At 36.1% G+C, this 23,706-nt stretch overlaps 1 long non-coding RNA gene across 1 annotated transcript in view; it reads right to left on the bottom strand.

The window, feature by feature from the left end:
* Positions 1 to 23,706, bottom strand: part of LOC130865375 (uncharacterized) — a 70,280-nt gene that overhangs the window by 10,456 nt on the left and 36,118 nt on the right. Inside the window, exon 2 of the long non-coding RNA XR_009056119.1 lies at positions 12,933 to 12,988. This is a non-coding gene — a long non-coding RNA (uncharacterized LOC130865375). The remainder of the gene's footprint in view (positions 1 to 12,932; positions 12,989 to 23,706) is intronic.

Here is a 23,706-nt window from a genome sequence, read left to right as displayed (position 1 = left end):
ATACTGTAGATTTCCTTTTCCCACAAACCAGGCCAGGGACTCCCTTCCAGGAAATGACTGGCAGTTGGATTTTACTCATATGCACACAGTCAAAAAAGTTAAATATCGCCTGGTAATGGTGGATACAATGTCTGGGTGGGTTGTAGCATTTCCCACCACTAATAAGAGGGCACAGACAGTCTCTGATGTTCTTCTTCGAGAAATCATCCTGTAGTTTGGAATCCCAAGCTCTCTTCAGTCAGATAATGGCCCTGATTTCACTTCCCAGATTTCCCAAAACTTGGCTAGGCTCTTAACATTCCTTGGCATTTTCATACCCCATACCACCCTCAGTCTTCAGGGAAGGTAGAATGAACTAACTGTTCCTTAAAAAATGTTCTTGTTAAGATGTCACAGGAACTTCACCTCAAATGGGTGAAACTCTTGCCTCTGGCCCTCCTTAGGCTTAGGGCCCTTCCCCAAAGCCCCCTTTTCATCTCACCCTTTGAACTTATGTATGGGCAGCCAGATTTAACCCCCCGTCTCTCACCTAAAACCTCTCCCCTTCCTGATCACCTGCTTACTCCCCTACTATCTCAACTATGCTCGCTACTGTGGGATTTTACCGACCACTCATTACCTCAACCATGTGTTAACACATGCCCACCACCGATTAAAATAGGAGATGAGGTATTATTTTCTCCCCCAGACCAACATCCCTCACCCTTTTCCCTTAAATGACAAGGTCCCCTCAGAGTAATTCTTTTGACTCCCACAGCTGCCCAGCTCGAGGGAATTCCGCATTGGATTCACCTGTTGCATCTTAAACCATTTACTCCTCCAGCTCAAGATGACCCCTCATATACAGTAACTCAGACAGGACCCTGTTCCCTTACATTGAAGAGGACACCAAATTCAGCCTCTCTTACTCCAGTTCAAAGAAAATAAAGACCCCAACCTTATTCAACTTGCTTGTGTCAATATACTCTCCCTTCTCCTCTTATTCCTATATACAACTTCTCCATATAGCTCCAATGTCATGCTTAAATTTCCAAATAACCACCCAGCTGTTATTACAGGAACCAACATCAAACATAGAGCCAGAGGCACAAGGACTGTCAAAAGCCCAGGTGGTAAACAAACCTTAACATAGCAGGCTCATCACTGACTGCAGCAGTAACTCCCGGACGTTGAAGTAATGCCATGATGCACTCTATTGTCATAATCATACATGGTTAATATATCAAAAACATTTCTTTTCAAGATATTTTTATAAGCTCCAGGGAGCCAGTTTGACCCACCTAAATGGACCAGACTCACCTGAAATAAGTATCATTTAATTCTTTCTTTGTCATTCCTGGTCTCAGGAACCCCTAACCATCCCCCCATCATAAACCTCCCCTTTATTAATCACTAGGATCCAATTTTTATCTTTTCCAAATGCAATTTTTGTCTTTCCAGCATCTTGCAAGGGCCAAACTACCAGTTGACCGAGTTCAAAATAGTCTTAATCAGCCAACCCAGTACATGATCAGACAAGACATGATCGGACATCCCAAACTCCTCTATGCCCACAAAGTCAGCATGAAGCAGTTATGAGAGACCTTGCTGTGCCCCATTCCCTACCCATTAAGATCCTCAACCCCCCGCCCAAATTTTTATAATAAATGAAAGGGTAAATGTAATTCTTCTAGCCACCCATAAGGATGAACTTCCAGGTTCTAGAACTGGCACTTGTACACCCTGTGTGCGCATGCGTGGGTCACCTGCAATCTGCTGCATCAGTGTCTGATGCAAAAGTCCCTGTATGCAGGCACAAGGCATAGCATCCCCTGTCATCAGCCTCTGATGTAGGCACGTCTTTCCCCTTTTGCTCATGTGCTAGGAATATCGTGCCATTTCTACCTCCTCCTTTCTGTCCACACCATTTCCCTAGGCCTGTGATCACAAAACCCTCTTAATAAACTGCTACGTTGGTTCATTCATGTCTCGTGTCTCGTTTCATTTCCGCCAGACATTTTTAGATCTTAAATGCTAGGATTTCTCTCCAAATCTCATAATCAGCACTAAATCTTAAGCATTTTTTCTATCTTTATTAATACAGAATTTATGGAGGAAAACTGTGTGTCCATGAATTTATAGACATCCTTTCTTACATAAGCATATTTCATGGCAAGTTACCTTGAAAATAATTGTAACTGTGCTTTGCAATTAGTTAAATAGAAAAAAATTGCCGCTCTAATAAGGGCTTGGTTTCAATAGCCCTGCCGGTAGGCATACCGGGATTTTGAGCACTGGATATACTAAAAGAATCATGCATTATTTCCAGTTTTTGAAATTTCATTAGGGCAAATGTACGTACATATTAATAAAATACAATTTTAGTGCAGATAATTAATGAAAATAGAAGATATGAGATAGGATTTATCCTTTGACTGCAATGTGCCATTCTAGCTTATCTGTCCATGAATACTAAGAGAATTTCCTCTTTCCACTATTTTCAATTTTTCTGGAATTGCATAATACCAAAATGCATGCTTTAGAAAACTAGTATTCTAAAAATGTCTGCTAGGTTTCTAAATTTCCAAATGAGCAAGTTGCTGACTCTCTATGCTTACAATGTAACAATAAAAGCAAAAAAAAAAAAAGACAATGACTATATCTCACAGACAACACTGTTAACCACTCTAAAGATCATTGTATAATAATTACACAAGTATGATATGTTCCTCTGTAAACACCAATATTAAATTATCATTTCTGAAGAGTAAATGATAATGAGAAAAAAGTGGGCAAATGCCCAGGTTTTTCCTCTATCATCCTCATACATATAATGTAATAAGAGCAGCATGGAGATAAACCCATACCCATTAAACCAAAAATGGATAAAAAAAAAATGAAGGTACATTTAAACAATTGAGTTTTTCTCAGTGGTTAAATAAGAAAAGACATCTTGAAATTTGCAGGCAAATGAATGAAACTAGAAAATTACATTCTGAGTAAGGTAACCCAGACCAGAATGATGACGATTATTTGTACCCAATCATCGGTGAACACCAACTATGAAGTAAAGTGTAGGGAACCTATCGCCCATGACCCCAGACAAGCTAAGTAACAAGGGGAACATAAGGGAAACAAACATTCATCCCCCTGGCAGCACTGATCTATTCCCCATAGCATGTGGGGCACTGAACACAATTCACTTGGAGCTTGGCAAAACTGGCCTTTGGACAAAGAACTCCCCATGTCTCGAGAACTGAAAAAAAAATGTGCAATGTCTAAACTGGACAAACATGATAAAAGAAAAAAGATTTCCAAACCTTGCCAAGACAAATTTACATAAATGAATAAGTAATGAATGACCAAATAAGTAGATAAAAAGGTCATTTGTGTGTCATAAAAGTAAAAAATGCAAATAAGAAACTAGATGCTTAAAAAATAGCAAAATTCAAAAATGAGATAAAAATAGTAAGCAATTATGTTCTGCAAATTAAAATTAGATTACTTCATTTTGAACCAATATCATTAATGATTAGCTCTGACATGAAATATTAGAGAAAACTTACAAATATTAGAGAAAACATACAAAACTTTTCAAAATACTACCTAGATCCTCTGCTTATTTGTGATAGTTGTGAGGATTGATTGATTTGTGAGAGAGCTGGCAGTTGGAGAATGATTTGTCCTGGTGGCTTAGGCTGATAGTTTGAAACCTGTTCCTGCTTAAATACTGCATTTTCCTGCTTAAATACTGGTGAGGTGCCTGGTGTGATAGCAACTTGGTATGCCAGGATTTGCTGGTGTCCTTGAGAAAGTTGCATCATATTCTGAGAATGCTGTGGAGGAGCAGATTAAGAGCTGGGCCTAAGTGAAAGAGAGGGAGGAGGTGTGGAGTAAAGGTTGCAGTCTTGTTAGAAAATAGAAAAGAAATTAATTCAATTTAATGTAAAAATCAGTGAAGGAAAACCAGGGAGGAGACACTAGCTAGCAACAGGATTGTTTAAAAAATAGGAAAACAGGAAAAAATAAGAAAAATTGTGATTCAGAGATTAAATTCCACATTAAATTGCTTCTTTATGGGCCAATATTTATAATTATTACCTTGTGATGAAATGATAAAAAAACTTGTAAAATATATTAAAATTTTTCTTTATCAACATGACTCTTATTCTTGTAATTCATCCACACCCTAGAACCAGTACCTGCTCAAAAATTTTACTTGGCACTCTCTAAAGTACCCTGACAGCATTCTGAGTAATGGTGAGTCTCTTTCTAATGTTATAATTTCATTGTAACTTAGTTAACATTGCATTAGCTTAATTGGGTTAAAGGTTATTTTTCTAGACAAAAATCAGCCTTCCACTAAGAGTGAAGCACTGTAACTGAAATTGATCCTTTCCATTACTTGTCCTTATGTAACTCATTACCTAATATCATTATAATGTAGTAACTGTTTAATTTGCTAGACTGTCGTGGAGATACTTTTTTTCAGTTGAAAAGTATTTTCTGCAAGAAATTATCCACACTGCTAAGGAAACATCTGCATCTTCCTCAGTAGCATGGAATTCAATAATTGCAGCTTTATCACCATGTAGTGCAATTTACAAAAGTGTTCTCTTCCTTCCAGGTACCTGCTCTCTGTTACACTGGGCTTCCCAGTCAGGAGTTCAGCATCTTGTTTTCAGGCATCTTATTTTGTGAGCATAAGCTCATTACCACTCTAAATGCATAGGAGATGTGTTACATCCTATAAGCGTATTAAAACAGGGATTTACATTATGGTGTATACAATCAGTGCTCAGCTTTCAGAAGCGATATTGCTGCATTGGTTTGTGTTTCTTATTTTTAAATAATCAGACAGATTCTACACAACATAGAAAAAGAAAAAAAATAGGAAAGCAACAACCAACTACTAAGAAAAAGGACAATGATTAAAGTGTGACCAAAACAAAACAAATTTAAAAAACCTGAATAGTGAAGGCCTTAGGAGGAAGCAACAGCATATGTAACAGTGGTGCTAAACATGGCATATATTTACATTGTTTAAACTCTCTAGTGCATATTGTTTTAAAATCCTGACTTTTCTGATTCCCAGGGCTTTCTCATACAGATATAAGGAATAGTCTTCCTTGCCTGGGACAATGAGCATTCAGGATTTGGTTATAATTATGAGCAGCTGAGAAATGGGATATAGCCAAAATCTTAGTTGTAGGAAGACACTCTGCTGACAATTGTATTAGCTCTCCTGTACCTTATTGAAGGAGTGTGGGCATTCATGTTGCACAGGAATATGAACCAATAAAGACAGTGACCTCACTTCCACCAATGGAAACAAATCCTATGGTAAACTTGATGATCTCCTTCAGAATCGTTGACTCATGTCTTGATGTGGGATTCTCCTATCTATGTAGTGAATTAGTTTTATTACCATTGGCTAATAAATAACCAGCTATGCTCTATGGCAGTGCAGATTATAGCCAGGCAGAAAATCCAAACAGAGATATGGTTTAGGAGTCCTTTCTGTTTGTGTGTTTCTTTCATTGGTTAATGAATAAAGAAACTGCTTTGGCCTAGCTTATAAGGCAGAATTTAAGTAGGCAGAAAAGACAACTGAATTCTGGGAGGAAGAAAGCAGAGAGAATAGAAGCCATGGATCTTCTGCCTAAGATGGACACTGGTTAGAATCTCAAGAAAGCCACTGCCATGTGGCCATACACAGATTAGTGTAATGGGTTAAGCTACTATGTAAGAGTTAGCCAATTAGAAGTTAGAGCTATTGGCCAAACAGTGTTTTAATGAATACAATTTCTGTGCAGTTATTTCGGGGCTGAGCTAGCCAGCTGGCCCAGATGAACAAGCAACCACTCCTTACAACAGAGATATAGAGAAGTATGTAGAGTCAAGGAGATGCCAGTAAACCTTAGTCTTGTGGCTATACACAGGTTAACAGAAATGAGTTAATTAAGATGTAAGAGCTATCTAGAAATACACCTGAGCCTTTGGCCAAACAGCGTTATAGTTTCTGTACGATTATTTGGGTGCATTGAAAACAAAAATCAGATTCTCTACTTATATCATAGGGTCCAAAATTTGACAATGTTTGTCAACATAAATCTTAAGAAATTTTATTTAACCACTTCTAGGCCCAAATAAAAGGGAGTCAATTGCAGCTTCTTGGTAGTCACATCTTTTTAAAAAGGGCTTTATTTGTTGGCAGTGAGTAGAGGCATGACTTCCTTAGGAGATGGCTTCCTGGTTCATACTCGAAGCAGAAATGGCTCTAGATCTTTTGGGTGGTTCTTTAACAGAGCCTGTAAATGGTGTTCACGAGCAGCATATTACAAATTGCTGTACCGTGACAAAGGCCTACTGTGTCCCTAGAGCTGGAGCAGTTATCAGTGCTTAGAGGTGGTGAACATACCTCTGCCATGAGGGACTTGGAAGATACAACAGGTAAAGCCACAGGGACAACATTTGCATTAAAAATAAGAAAACTGTCCTGTCAGAAAATTATTACACATGTGAAATAAAGTTAGATTCATTCAAAAATAAACCACTGAACAGGTCATAGTTTAAAAATGTGCATAGAATTAAGAATCAAATGGTTCTAGAGAAGTAAAGAATGAAATAGTTTAAAACATAAAATGATGATATCTTCTTCCCTGCTCCCATATCCACCCTTCCTCCATCTCAATTATCCCATTCCCCCAAGCCCTCCCCAATCCTCCCCTTTTCCCTTCTCTCTTCCCATCTCCCCTTCCTCCCAACCCATGCCCACCGCCCTACTAAACTTTTGTCTGGCAATCTTATCCACTTCCAATATCTAGATAGAAGGAGAACTATATATTTTTCTTTGTGTTCACCTTCTTATTTAACTTCACTAGGATCACAAACTATAGGCTCAATGTCCTTTGTTTATAGCTAGAATCCACTTATGAGTGAGTACATACCGTATTCCTCATTTTGAATCTGGGTTATCTCACTCAGTAAAGTGTTTTCTATTTCCATCCATTTGCATGCAAAATTCAAGAAGAAGGAATCTTAACTAAGGGAGACATTTTAGGGTTGGCAAGAGTCTTGGTTCTAGAGGGGTTCCCAGGTGTCCAAGGGGATTTCCCTAGCTAGGTCCATGGGCAACAGAGGAGAGGGTGCCTGAACTGGCCTTCTCCCATAGCCACACTGATGAATATCTTGCATATCACCATAGATCCTTCATCTGACGAGGGATGGAGATAGAGACAGAGACCCACATTGGAACACTGGACTGAGCTCCCAAAGCCCAGATAAAGAACAGAAGGAGGGAGAAAATGAGCAAGGAAGTCAGGACTGAGAGGGGTGTGTCCACCCACAGAGACAGTGGGCCTGACCTAATGGGAGCTCACCAAGGCCAGCTGGACTGGGTCTGAATGAGCATGTGATCAAACCAGACTCTCTGAATGTACCTGACAATGAGGGCCAACTGAGAAGCCAATGGTAATGACACTGGATTTTGATTCTACTGCATGTACTGTCTTTTTGGGAGCCTAGTCTGCTTGGATGCACACCTTCCTAGACCTGGATGGAGGTGGGAGCCTTGGAATTCCTACAAGGCAGGATATCTGATTTCTCTTAGGACTGGAGAGTGAGGGAGAGGGGGTGTGGGAAGATGGGAGGGAAATAGGAGGATGGGAAGAGGTGGAAATTTTAAATAAATAAATAAATAAATAAATAAATAAATAAATAAATAAAAATAAAATGAAGAATAGAGACATTCATACATAAAAGTATTAAAAATAATAAAATAAATGATAAAAGTAATATAGTGAAAAAAACTAAGCCACATAAAGATGGAACAAACACAGAGAGTCTAGATTATGTATATTACTGTGAATTATTTGATTTTTTTTTTTGAGTGTTGAGAGACATTTGGTCTTGGGGACTACTAAGCTAAACAAAAACATATGTTTTAAAACCTTCAAAATTTGGGACTAAGAACATTTCTATTTTTATTTTTTGATTTTAAACACAGAATTTCTCAGTAGCTTTACAGCATTTGCTGGAACTAGCTCTTATAGTCCAGGCTGTAAGAGATACTCCTGCCTCTGACTCCTGAGTGCTGAGAGTAAAAGCAGGTTATATTACTTTTGAAAAGAAATCCTGCTTTTATTTCCTCTGAAGATGAGAACCTGGGCATTATTTCCAGGCTACTGTGGTTTATGAAGCAAGACACACCAAAAGGTCTCTATGAACCCTAAAAAATAATTGACCGAAAAACGGCAAGAAGAACATTGGAGAACAGTACATTCAAATTTTCAAAATGATTGTTTTCATTTAAATTAGAATATGATATAGAGATGAATATTTTGCATTCGTATGAATCTTGTTTACTGATACAAATTTAAGTTTATGGTACTTCTGTTCTTGTTTAAGGTATTGTCTTTTAGGAGCTAGTTTAAATGTAATATAAAGTTCAGAAATATAGATGAAAAGATATAAGTAAAATAAATTTTTGTCGTGTTATTTAAGTTTTTTATATTTTCAAAGATATAGCTGATTAGATAAATAATCTTCAACACTTCAATGACCTACAGAATATGGCATTAAAAAGATTTTAAGAACTAAGACCTTAATCAACAGTGGGACTTTTGGCAGCAACATCACTTCAAGAGAATGATGGGCACTGAAAAAACTCATTATAGAATTTGCTTCAATGTGAAGAAGCTAGCCATTTGTGGCAGAAAATGCTCTTCTCTGAACTGTTAAATGTATACAGTATTAAGTATACATGTAGGAGCCACAGAAAAATGACTGCTGAAATTGCTAAAAGAGGAGAAAAACTTCTTTAAGGTTCATGCTTCGTGACTCTTCTAGATATTCTGCAAGAACCAGAAGAAAGTGACTAGCAACTGCCAATGTACTTGAAACAGTCTTTCAAATTTTCTGCTTCATGAAATATATACCATGGGCCTGTCGGTTGTAGATGAGAGTCCAAATGTTAAAGAAGAAGTTTGAATAACTGTCCAGGAAGTAAAAGTCTCTGTCAATTCTAGAGTTTTGGAAGTTATTTTGAATGTGCTTCCTGTTTACTTAGGTATTATAAGATTCTTCTGTGGTATTTGATAGTGTTGAAAACAGATAATTATAATTAGAGTTTTCTTTTGCTATGATAAAAGATAAATTAGAAATAAAACTTTAGCTTTTCAAAGATAGCATAAATAATATTTTCCTTAATTTGCCAAATGTAAAAAGATTAATAGAGTGAACAATTCTTGCTGGATTTCTGTATTGTTATATGTCATTTTCTTATGTTAAAGTGAAAATATTCCTTTTAATTTAGAGAGAAACGAGAAAGGATGTGGGCTTCCCCATTGTTTACTATGAATAGGTTTTATTACCATCAGCTAATAAAAAATATATTTGGCCTATGGAAAGACAGAATATTGTCATCCAGGAAATCCAGTCAAATATATAGAGAAAGAGTACGCTGATTCAATGAGATGCCATGTTGTTACAGAAGAAGAAAGCCATGGAAAGGTTATAGATAAGCTATATTTTAGAGACCATCAAGATCCTTAGGGGGGAGTGTAGTAACTGCTTACTTTACAGCTTAAAATTTTCAGTGACTTTCAAGTTTCACAAATCAAACCACAATGTGATAGACATTTCCACAATAGATGTCCCACAAAAGAGGAAAGAGCGGTGCATCCCTTGTGAAAGCTGGCTAATTGAGTAGGGTCATCGGAGGGAGTTGCCAGATACCGTCTATCATACATCAACCATTTTCATCAGGATAGTTTTGATTGTGTCTCTGGTCTGCCAAGTACATCTTGCTGCTTAATCTTTGTGAACAGTTTATGTAAGTGGATTCATGTATCTTTTTAATGTAATTGAGTTAATATTATAATATGTTGTAAAAATACAACTATTATATATTTTATATATTTGTAACATAGAACTATAAACTTTTATGTAATTTAAATATAAAATATAATATATACTAGACTGTGCTACAAAACAGCTGTTTGGATTTAAGAATGGACTGTGAGATAAAAGCCCTCTTCCAAATTGAGCCAAATGGAATATAAAACCTCAGAGTCTGTTATTGTTAAAGAAATAAATTAATGTCAACCAATCTAAAGAAAAAATACATTAAACATATATATATTGATGGAGGTGGGTCATCTTTCTATCTGTTGTTTCATTGGTTAAGTAATAAAGAAACTGCCTTGGCCCCTTTAATAGGACAGAAAATTAGGTAGGCGGAGTAGACAGAACAAAATGCTGGGAGAAAGAAGCCGAGTCGGGAGTCGCCATGATTCTCCCACTCCAGACAGACGCAGGTTAAGATCTTCCCTGGTAAGCCAGCTCATGGTGCTACACAGAATATTAGAAATGGGTTAGATCAATATGTAAGAGCTAGCCAATAAGAGACTGGAACTAATGGGCCAGGCAGTGATTAAAAAAATACAGTTTCCGTGTAATTATTTCGGGGCATAAGCTAGCCATGTGGGCGGCTGGGTGCCGGGGACGCAGCCCCGCCGCTCATATTACAACAATATATAGTTAAAAATTATTTTTGACATTTTTGTAGAATTATTTGTGATTGCAAAGATAACTTTGAAAGTGGTCTTCTTAATTTTTGTTTCCTACATGCAATTATTATCCATAATATATCTTCCTAATATGCATATATAATACTATATTTGAAATAATCTATCATATTCTCAGCACTAAAATTCTTCTCCAGATTCCAATACCACTCTAGCATCAGAAGTACACATTTTTTTTCACTCTCTAATAACAGCTAAGTTCTTTTAAGGCAGTTTTATGTCCATCAGTATGGAACCATCTACTGGAACAAAAATGGTCCCTCAAGGCAGCCATTCCTAATAAAGAAGCCTAGCTCTCCTTTTCAATTAGCATCTTAAATCAAATAGTGACTCTAATGAATGTACGTTTTACGACTCTTCCCAGTATTTATACTGGGAATTTTATCACTGGATATACTACAAGAATTATGTACTTGATTCTAATTGTTGGAAACTCAAGAGTACAAGTGTGTGAAATAGCAATCAAATACTGATTTGATGGAGATTGTATTAAAATTAGCTGATTTGAGATAGGTTTTATATTTGGACATGAAATTTGTCAGTCTAGCCTAGCTGGCCAAGTATTCTGAGCTACCATTCTTTTCGAAATCACCTCAAATGTCCTAGAAATGTGAAATACTTTATGTGAGCATTTAAATATGAGGGTTCTAAAAATATAGATTTCTAATTTTTCAAATAAGAATGCTGTTGAATGAGAAGTCCCTCTCCTTCCACAGAATAGCCATAAAACAATAGCAAAGTAAAACAGCAATGTGAATATAACTCAAACAACAAACGGCTAACCACTCTATTAGGTCAATTTGTACTACTTCTTCATAGTCATCATGTAGTGCTTTGGCTTCCTTCAGCTTCAAATTCTATTTTCTGAATAGTGGATATTAATGTCAGAAAATCAGCAAGTCCCTGGCCTATAGCTATATCATGCCGACCCATACAATGGAAAAAAAAAAAAAAACAGCAGCTGATTTCCAACAAAGCTCATACTATCTGATTTACTAAATAGGAATGGGAATACAAGGGAGAAAGTACAATATACAAGAGTTTTAAATGACAAAACACAAAGACAATGTCAACCAAGAAGGCAAAGATGAGAAATATGAGCCTTGAAAAATTAAAAGGGAATAAATGATGAGAAGTATATTTCCTCTGTTATAGCTTATTGTACCTTGAGAGTCTTTGGTGACAAGTAGGGTAGTGTCTTCAGATGTAACTGCTTAGTGTTTTCGATGACTTCAATTTTTAGTGAAAAAAGTACAATGCCATTCCTATTCCCGCAACCGATCTCAGAGAGGAGAGGAAAGAACATGACTCCCCTAAATTCTGCAAGGTGCTATAACCTGAAGTGAATTATTTCCTTGCAGACACAGCAGTGTTTCAAGACTGAAATAGTGGTGCCTAATGTTTCAAGAGAATCAGAGGTCTCAGAAGCAGGGAGCACCTTGCTGCCCACGAGACAGGTGACTCAGAAGAGTAATACTGGGAATAAAACAATAGCTGACTTTGCTAATTTTTTCGGCTTTGTCTCATTTAGGTTTCAAGAGCAGACAACCTTGTCTGGGCAAATGAACTTTCAGGTTTCAGTTAATGAACATGACAACTGACAACTGGAATATAACCAGAGTTTGAATAATAAGGACTCACTATGATGAAAATATTATAGCTCTCCTTACCTCTGACTGAAGGAGTGTGTGCATTCAAATTTTCCTTTATATGAATCAATGGGGAGAATGATCTCAATTCCACCAATAGGAATAAATGCTGTGGTAACCTTGGAGATATATATGAGAACTGTTGACCGATCTAACTGTGTGGTCCAGCAGAAAAAAGAAAAAAATGAAGGTGGGTGTGGATGACAGGAAGAAAATTCATTTTACCTCGGACCAAAATTCAATTATCAAAAGGCGAATGCATTGCGAGGTTACTGGGAGGTGATCATATATCCCACTTCTTGGGTCTGTATCCTGCATATCTACCTAAAATCCTTTATTTCTGCCTGCTGATAGCAGATTGTGATTCTGTGCTGCCAATTGCAGCTTACTGGTATTAAATTAAGAAATGCCACGACAGATTCCCTAAACACACTGATTGGGGAATCTGAAACTTGAAATTTTCAAAATCCAAGATGCCTAAATCTAATCCCCATCATAGGAATCATCATAGTGGATCTTCTAATAACACGTATGATCAGTACATCCCCAATATATGTCAGGTATTTACTCCCCAATATAAATTTTGATTACAGAATATGCAGAATCAAAGACTTATCCAGGAATCACAGATATAAAGCTGAAGCAGTGGCCATCTAGGAACCAACAAGGAGAGAGATCTTAAAATGAGGATTGTAAAGCACAGGACTACATGTACCTTGATGAGTTCATCCAGAACTGATGATTCATCTGTGTCTCACTCCTCCCTGTGTACTGGGAAAAGAAGCAGAGAAATTGAAAGGAGAACACAGGATAAAACATACTTTACCCTGTATTTTGCCAACAATTAACAGCAGACAAATCTGGCTAATATTGAATGGTTGTCTCAGCAAACTTACAGCTGCTTTTGCCCAGATTCTAGAAATATACATGGAAGGCTTTTTTCCTTTTTGGAGTTTTTGGATTGTGACTTTGTACTGTCAAGTGCATCTGGTTCTTGGTTCTTTGTGATCCGTTTTTGTCTGTTCTTGTTTATTATGCAGTCAAATTATAATTCAGTATGTTATATACAATACATATCACATGTTTTATATCTAAGTATAATTTATAATTACAATTTTCATGGAGGTGAAATACAATACAAAATATATTTAAGTCCATTGGAGTGATGTAAAAGGAGGTCGGTTGACTGTAGAAAGAAATGTTGATTTCAAGCCCTGTTGAAAAAAAGACCAAACTGTAATATAGTATCCCACAGTGTCATAACATATAAAAAATGACTTAAAAGAATTGGTTTCTCAAAGATTTTAAATGTATTTATAATCTTTACATTTATGTTTGCCCGTTTTAAGGCCTTATAGGTGTTTGCACACTTACCTTTGCAAGAAGTGATCTTCATATTTGTATTTCTCACATCCAACTAATATACATAAAATATCCTCTTAATGTTAATTTATAAGCATTTAGACAACACTTGATTCCTAATATTAGAATTCATCTACAAATTTCATAATCATTATTAAATCTGAAGTATATTCTTCTATCTTTAATATATAAGGCATTTGTTAAAGGAAGCTGTATATCCATCAGTTAGAAACTATCTATGGGTACATGAGTGCACTACATGACTAGCTAACCTGAAAATGATTCTAAATTTCTTTCTTGATTACGTAAATATAGTAAATAGACACTCTAATAATGTTTTGGCTTCATTATTCCAGCCACAAGTTATATGGGAATTTTTGAATATTGGATAAAATACAATAAATATGCATTTAGTTCAAGTTGTTGGAAATTCAAAGGGCAAATATGTTTATATATTAATAAAATGCTGACTTGATGAAGATATTAATGAAGACTATCATATTTGAAGTAAGTTTTCTCCTTGGCTTGAAACTTGCCAGTCTAGTCTAGCTGGCCAGGTATACTCAGAAAACTTCCTGTTCTCACACTTTTCTAATATTCTGGAATTGTATAATGCCAGCATGCCTGCTTTAGAAAATGAGTATTCTAAAACTATCTTTTAACTTTACTAATTTCCAAATAGGTATGTTATGGACTTTGATTGCTACTTACTTGAGTGTCTTAGGTTACAATGTAACCATAAAGGGAAAAATATAAGTTAGTGACTATAAATGTCAGATCACGCTGTTAACCACTTAAAGATTGTATTCTACTTACTCACCAAATATGATATTGTAGGAATTCCTACCAGCCGTAGTCTTTAAGATACTCTCCCACTTGATTGTGAACTTATACTCTATATGCTGATGTAAAGCATGCATCAGCTCTTTTTCATCTGCAGAAATCAGTTGCTGTTCCCGTTCTAGCAGAGGATTGGGATCTGTGAGTCTACCCCTAAATAAATAATCTTTTATTATACTCAGTTCTGAGCTAGGTTGGTATTTCTTTTTAGTGTCCTTCTTCATCTGGCACCCCACTTGGATCTGAACTCCATACTTACTAGTTTGATCAGCTGAAAGGTCTAAACTATCCACAGCCCAGGAAGTCTAACACACCACCCATTTGATTTGCTTTTACCTACTGAGCAGTATTTTGTAAAACCACCACCCACCACCACTGCGAAGCTAACTGTTTGAGTCAAATTGGGCACATGCCCCTGGCCTTCACTGCTGTGTTTCTGCCATGTGGCGACTTGTGGAACTTCCAGTTCAGATTCCTGGCTTTTGGGTTTTATGATTCCTGCTCCTTGTACAGAATTGATTTAATTGCTTTTAATTTGTCAAGCAAAGCATATTTCTCAGTATTTAACCATCATCAATGCAGAGAACCCAAAGTAACTCAGGACTGTTCTGGGCAACAGGTTGTGACTCTGCAGCAACAACACCTGCTTGACAATAAGGATTATTACACTGAAAACAATTTAATGGACCTCATAACAGGTAAATATTTTATTATTTAATAAATCAATAATCTTGAAAGATATATAATGTCAGACAACAATACCAAGAAAAATGTTAGTAACTTTTTTACTGATACTATGGATGGTACTCTGCAAGGCTTATATAGTTACAGTGATACATCTCTTTATTGGATATTGAGACTCAATTTTTTTCATATTATGTTCTTTAAAAAGTGTTTGATAACAGAACCAAGAATGAGGCACTTTTAGAAATTATGTAGTCTTTACAGACTAATAATGAACTGCTATCTGTACTAACTTTGTCTTAAATATTTATCCCTAAACCCATAGGAAGCATTAGCTCCAACTTCTGGAAAAATGAAAATATGATTTTACAGCTTTGCTATGAAATTCCACAACTTCTCAAATATCAAAAAACTTAAAGGGTTTGGTCAGAGGCTAGCTAATGAATTCAAAATCTTGCCACTATTGTTCACTTAAAAATATTTCATGATGACCCTATCCTATTGCCATACTGATGAATATCTTGCATATAACCATAGAACTTTCATCTGGCGATAGAAACAGAGACCGGCACTGGAGCACTGAACTGAGCTCCCGAGGTCCAAATGAGGAGCAGAACGAGGGAGAACATGAGCAAGGAAGTCAGGACCTCGAGGGGTGCACCCACCCACTGAGACTTTGGGACTGATCTAATGGAAGCTCACCAAGGCCAGCTGAACTGAGACTAATGGAGCACGTGATCAAACCAGATTCCCTGAACATGGCAGACAATGAGTGCTAACTAAGAAGCCAAGGACAATGGCACTGGGTTTTGATCCTACTGCATGTACTGGCTTTGTGGGAGCCTTGTCTGCTTGGATGCTCACCTTCCTAGACCTGGATGGAGCAGGGAGGACTTTGGACTTCCCACAGGGCAGTGAACCCTGACTACTCTTTGGACTGGAGAGGGAGGGGTATGGGGAGTGGGGGAATGGGGGAATGGGGGAGGAAAATGGGAGAAAGGGAGGAGGTAAAAATTTGTAATAATAATACTTGTTAAAAAACTACATTTAATAAAAATAAGTAAAAAATATTTCATGCAATTTGAATAGAGAATTTATGTCAAAAATAACAGGATATATGCTGTGAAGAGAGTGCCTTCCAATAAGGACAAGGTCTTAAAAAGCAAAATTTAGAATTCTTAAAATCCAATTAAAATTAAATGAAAGCAAAGAAATGATGAAGAATGCATAGCACAATTACATCCCATATTGAAACGCTAAAAATGTTGGAAAGCACTTTAAAAATAACCCAATTAGCAAAAAAGCCACTGACAAATATTCGAGACTAACATAGAAAGGATCATTTTCTACTGCACAGTAACATTGTGTAGGCCTTTGAACTAGGAAAAATCAATGCTAAATTGGTTTTGCAAAATCACAACAATGTGTATACAGTGTGGAATACGGATGTATACAATTTATGTGCACAATAAAATATAACATTTTTTTATGTAGTAGGATTTATTTTGAGATTTTTAGTATAGATATTTTTTAAAGAAGAATCAGCATAGAGCGTGAAATAACATAGTGTACGCATGTATGAAATTCTAAGCAAAGAAGTATATCATACATACATATGTATATATATAAATATAATTATGAATAGTCTATCTCCTACATGTACACATAAGTAAACCTATATAAATATTTGAAAGTAATTGAGCTGCTTCATACTATATTAGGAGAAATGTTGTAAAACTGAACTCCTTATATCTTAAGGGATATCAGCTTTATGTCACCGAGATGCAAGTAGTCTGTTATTTCATTAGTTTATTGGCCAAAGTCATGGCTATAAGTACAAAACTGAACATTCACCAACCGTTTCAAAAATATGCTTACAACTGCCAGTACGGTGGAATGAAGCTATTTTGGACGTTCCTACATAATTTCATCATCATAGAATGTTAATACACATATGCTATTAATTGTAATTTAAAAATGATTGACTACTTGTGCTATAATTGAAGATTAATCCTGAAATTTGCATGACCACAATTCTTCACTCTCATTAGCTACATAAACAAAAAGAGAAAATAGAAGTCTTCAAATATATTTTTATCATAGTAGCCAAAATATCAGGAGACAAATCAAGTAAATATTGTTATTAAGAGCATATGATGGAAGGCATAAAACAAACAGCAGTAATGGCTAGGTATGTATGACTACAATGTTGACAGACTTTCAAAAAAATAATACATTTTATTTTTCCAGAGTCAAATAGAAAAAAAAACTGAGTCCTAATGAAAAATTAATATGTTGAGCCGGGCGATGGTGGCGCACGCCTTTAATCCCAGCACTCGGGAGGCAGAGGCAGGCGGATCTCTGCGAGTTCGAGACCAGCCTGGTCTGCAGAGCTAGTTCCAGGACAGGCTCCAAAGCCACAGAGAAACTCTGTCTCGAAAAAACCAAAAAAAAAAAAAAATTAATATGTTAACATATCTGAGCATCATTTGACCATCATCAGAGATGCTTCTTCAACACTAGCTGGAAAAAAAACATAATGAGGAATTGGGAAGTTCTTTCTATAGAAAATAAGAGGCTGTGTGGTACTATGTTCTTATCATGTCTTTAAAACCTAATTAAAAGCTTCATACATTTGTATTGTAAAGATGACAGAAATATTGTAATAGATTCAAATGCTGGCTATTGATTCCAAAGTACCGATGTTTTCAAGTCTCAACATTACCAGCAGAACTATTCATTTAGAATCTGAGATGGAAGATACATGATAAGATCTGCACTTGTTCAAAGCATACAAGAACTAGACAAACAGTAACAAAGAAATCATTGTGTTAATAATTTTCAAGGGAATTATGTAATACCCCACTGCCATCTTCAATAAACACTTGATTTCAAAAAAAGCTCATGCTGTCTGATTTTATAATTAGGAATGGGCATAAAGTGTGAAAGCGTCATGTACAAGAGCATTTATATGCAAATACACAAAGACTGTGTCAACCAAAACAGCAAATTTAAGCCTGTGAGAACCTAAAAAGCAATAGTGATATGAAGTATGTTCCTCTTCTATAACTTATTCTAATTCAGAGTCTTTGGTAACAGATACAGAAGTGCTTACATATGTTATGCATAATATTTTCAATGAGCCTATGTTTTTATGCAGAAAAAAAACCCTGCAGTGTCATTCCCATTTCCACAATGGAACTCAGAGAAAAGAGGAGAGGGTATGACTCCCCTAGACTTTGTCAGATGCTAAAACCTAAAGTGAATTATGTCTTTTCAGATACTGCAGTGTTTCAAGACTGAGACAGTGGTGCCGCAAGTTTAAAGAGGAGAGGTTTCAGAGCAGGAACCGACTTGATGCACAGACCATAACAGATAACTCAAAACTGAATCCTGGGAATATACCAGTACCTGACTTTGCTAATTACATGGGCTTGGGTTCATTTAGTTGTCAAGAGCAGTCTTCTGTGTCCGGGACAATGTACATTCGGGTTTTGGTAATAAACATTTGCAGCTGATAGCTGGCATATAACCTGAGCCTGCCTAGGAAAGATCCGCTACGCTAACAATATTAATACCTCTCCTTGCCTTGACTGAAAAAGTGTGTGCATTCAAATTGTCCCCAGGACAATGAGGAGAGTGATCTCAATTCCACCAATAGGAACAAAGCCTGTGGTTACCTTGGAGATCTGCATCAGAGCTGCTGACGCATTTCTCTCTCCCATCTCAATGTTTCCTCCGGCAGATAAAATAAAAATGAAAGTAGAAGGCAGGAAATAATGTAGTTTACTAAGGACTTACCAGAATCAAATTATCAAACACGGAAATAATTGTCAGGTAACTAGGAGGCGATCACATATCACCTTCTTGGGTCTATATACTGCCTATCAACCTGAAATTTTCCATTTCTGCCTACGGATGGCTGATTGTGATACGTACCGCCGATTGCGGCTTACAGGTATCACATTCAGAAATGTCGTGTCAGAGGTCTGAAACACACTGATTTAGGGAACAGACACTTGAGATTCAGATTCCCAAGTGCCTGAGGCTATTTGTTGAGATAGCAATTATCTTAGTGCAGGCGTCCAATGGCACATAATATCATTAACTCACTATTGTTGTCAGGTATAGACTTGCTAAGAAAAACTTCATTTCAGAAAATGTAGATTACAACACTAACCCAGGAATCACAGGTTTTACCGATGAAGCAGTGGATTCAGAGACTCGAGCACATTTCCTGCACAGCAAACAGGAACAGGTGACTCTCAGGAAGAGCATCGGTAAGCTCTTAGATTCCTTGCTTTTCCTATTGCTTCTGTCTCCTGCAGGTCTCTGCGACACATTTTTTATCTGGGTTTGTTTACAAGGGGCATTGACTAAAGTCCAGCTTTTAGCAGGACTTTAGTCAAAGCCCCACTGGCAAAATGCCTCAGATCAGACCTTTTTATGCCATCAAGGAACCAATGAGGAGAGAGATCTCAAACCAAGGACCTGAAAGCACAGGGCTATATTTAACTTGGTGATCTCATCCAGAGCTGATGAGTCATCTGAGTCTCCCTCCTCCCTGTGTGCTGGGAAAAGAAGCAGAGCAATGTACAGTGGAACACAGGATAAAATGTGATTTGCCTGCGTTTTGCCTCTGGTTAACAGCCGACAAAACTGGCAAAGTATGACAGGTTGTCTTAATGAGCTTGCAACGGCTTTTGTGTCTAATCTACCTAAACACATGAAAGTCTCCATTACTTATTTTGATTGTGAATCTGTGCTTCCAAGTACATACTGCATAGGATTCTTTATGATATTTTTTTTCTGTTTTTATGTGGGTTTTTTATGTAGTCATATTAAATTAAATATGTTGCATATAAGATGATATGATCATTTACAAATATAACATCTAATTATAATTTTTCACATAGTTGAATTATAGTACATAATACATTTAAGTTGATTAGAGTGTTGTACAATGAAATGGGTATATTGTAGAAAGAAATGTAGATTTGAAACCACTTCCAAAGAGACCAACTTATGATATAGTAGCCCACAGTATCTTAATGATAAAGAAATTAATTCTTTATAAAATCTTAATTGATTTCACAAAAAATTAAATATATTTATAACTTTTGTGTTTGCTTGTTTTAAAACTTATAGGTGTTTACACATTTAACTTTGTAAGAAGCCTTCATTTTTTGTTTCTTACATGCAATCAATATACATAAACGAACCTCTATATAATAATTTACAGTTATTAATTTTCAAAATCAACTTGATCTTAAGTGTTAGGATTTCTCTCCAAATCTTAATAACCGCTAAATCTGAAGTGTTTTTCTATCTTTATTAAAAAGGAATCTATTTAGGAAAGTTGTATGCCCATCAATTTGAAGGCATCCTTTTTACTTGAGCATATTTCATGGCAGGCTCTCTTGAAAATAATTGTAACTGCCCTGTTCAATTAGTTAAATACAAGAAATAGCCACTCTAATAAGGGTTTGGCTTCAATTGTCCTGCCAGTAAACATGCTGGGATTTTGGGGCACTGGATATACTACAGGAATCATGCATTATTAATAGCTTTTGAAATTTCATTAGAGCAAATGTACTTACATGTTAATAAAATACTGGTTTAGGGCAGATATTTATTGAAACTAGAAGGTAGGAGATAGGAGTTCTTCTTTGACTGTAATGTACCATTCTAGACTAGCTGTCCATGATTCCTCATAAAACTTCCTCTTTTCACACTTCTTAAATATTCTGGAATTTAATAATACCAGAATGCATGCTTCAGAAATCTAGTATTCTAAAAATGTCTGCTAGGTTTCTAAATTTCCAAATAAGCATGTTGCCGACTGTCTATGTTTACAATGTAACCATAAAAGCCAAAAAAAAAAAAAAAGACAATGACTATATCTCACAGATCACACTGTTAACCACTCTAAAGATCATTGTATAATAATTACACAAGTATGATATGGCCTTCTGTAAACACCCATGTTAAATTATCATTTCTGAATAGTAGATGATAATGGGAAAAAATGGGCAAATGCCCAGGTTTTTTTCTCTATCATCCTTATACATAAAATGTAATAAGAGCAGCATGTACGTAAATCCATACCCATTTAAACAAAAACGCATAAAAATGAGGGTACACTTAAACAATAGAGTTCTTCTCAGTGGTTAAAAAACAAAGACATCTTGAAATTTGCAGGCAAATGAAAAAAACTACAAAAATTCATTCTGAGTAAGGTAACCCAGACCTGAATGATGAGGATTATTTGTACCCAATCACCAGTGAATATAAACTATGAAGCAAAGAGTAAGGAACCTATAGTCCATGACCCCAGACAAGCTAAGTAACAAGGGGCACATAAGGGAAAAACATTCATCCCCCTGGCAGCACCAGTCTATTCCTCAGAGCATGTGGGGTTCTGAAGACAATTCACTTGGAGCTTGGCAAAACTGGGCTTTGTGTAAGGAACTCCCCATGTCTTGAGAACTGAAAAAAATGTGCAATGTCTGAACTGGACAAACATGATAAAAAAAAAAAAGATTTACAAACCTTGCCAAGACAAATTTACTTAAATGAATAAATAATGAATGGTCAAAAAAAATAGATAAAAAGTAATTTGCATGTTATAAAGGTAAAAAATGCAAATAAGAAACTAGATGCTTAAAAAATAGCAAAATTGAAAAATGAGACAAAAATAGTAACCAATTATCTTCTGCAAATTAAAATTAGATTACATCATTTTGAACCAAAATCATTAATGATGAGCTCTGAGATGAAATATTTGAGAAAACTTACAAAAATTTTCAAAATGCTACCTGTCAGCCTGGGCATTTGTTTACTTTGTTGTGTCAGTGACATTGGGCATGTTTCTTGCTTCTGTCAGTCAAGCAAAGCCTGCCACTATTACCCTCAGGAATTCTACCTGTCACTCTCAATAGGACTGTGAACTTTCTGAGCAGTAGTGAGGTTCATCAGGGTTCTGATTTTATGGTAACACAGTTGATGTTTATTAGGTTAACTAAGCTAAAGTTTCTCCTTTACGTGGAGAGAATCAGCTTTCTACTAAGGGTAATACAGTATAACTAAAAGAGCTCATATCTAAAAGTGTCCATTTAAAACTCATTATCCTATTTCTTTGATGCCTAATTAAGTTTTCATAACTTAACTGGGCTGAAGGTATTTTTGTTGGTTGAAAAGCATTTTCTCCACAAATTCATCCATACATCTTTGGACATGGATGTACATTTCTCAATCGGCAGATTCACTAATTTCAAAGTCTTCATCCCCTTCATTGCAATATAAATATTGTAAGTGTAATTCTTGCTAGATAACTGTTTTGCTATATGCAATTTTACTATGATAAAGTTAACTCATTTTATTTAGAGAGAAAAGGGAAGGTGAAAAAAGGGAAGTGTTTTATTGCCATTTGTGAATAAAGAAGCTGAATTCAATCAATGTATTAACAGAGTAAAGCCAGGCTAAAAGAGATATATAGAGAAAGCAGGTGGAAGCCATGAAGCTGTCGCCAGAGACAGATGCCTATGCTGGAGACTGACAAAATTTGCCTGTAGGCCATGCCCTTATGGTGGACATCAGTAGGATCAGACTTTTCTGTTGATATGCTAACCATTGAGAACATTTATAGAAAACCAGATCACCAATTCAATTTTGAATTAACAGCATACACCCATATTAACGCAACTACTAAGAATGCCTGTAATACTCTTCTGTCTTCCGGATAGCAATGTCAACTTATCTAAAGTAAGGCAGGACCTGATGAGTTGTTTCAGTAGAATGCAGTCAGCAATCAAATTAATATGGGATGCAAAAGCTGGACTTTTGAATGTTAAACTGCTAGACTTCGACAATCTTAATGCAGTATTTCAGGCTACTTTGAGACATTTTAGAAAGAAAGTTGGCATCTCTTATTGTATTTGAATTTGTTCAGATATTGGTTGATCAGGTACCCAGGGGTTAACTATGACTTCTGCTTTATAGGGAAACACAGTTAAAGATGATCTCCCCCAACAAAGAAATCTGGAACTTGGAGAATAATATAAGATTTAAGAAAGTTAATGAGATCTAATTGGAGCTTAACAATGAGCATTGCTTTCCCATTCTTCCATACCAAAAGACACCTAAAATATTGTTATATATATAAAAGATTAATTTTTACATCATGCTCTTAGTTCCCCAAGATTGACAAAGATTTCATGTAATGTTTCATTAGTTCATTTCAAAGAACCAATTAAAGTTTTCATTAGAATGTGTTGTCTCAGGGAATGGCAAAATATGTTACATTATGCCAGAAATCTGTGTCTCAGGTTATACAAATTATTAGAGATAAATTTCCATAATTTCATATCATCCATTAATGGGTAACATCGTGTTTGCCCATATAAATGAAGTGAGTTGATTTGAAATATATTGTCAGCTTCAGTAGAGTCCTGACATTACAGGGTTTCTTATTGCACCAGAGAAAGTACAAATACAGCTGTCTTTTTTTTTTTTTTTTTTTTTTTGGTTTTTCGAGACAGGATTTCTCTGTGGTATTGGAGCCTGTCCTGGAACTAGCTCTTGTAGACCAGGCTGGTCTTGAA

Source organism: Chionomys nivalis, chromosome 23 (assembly GCF_950005125.1).
Source record: "Chionomys nivalis chromosome 23, mChiNiv1.1, whole genome shotgun sequence".
Lineage (NCBI taxonomy): Eukaryota > Metazoa > Chordata > Mammalia > Rodentia > Cricetidae > Chionomys > Chionomys nivalis.
Note: the sequence above shows the minus strand (reverse complement) of the source record. Positions and strands in the feature narration are given on the sequence as shown.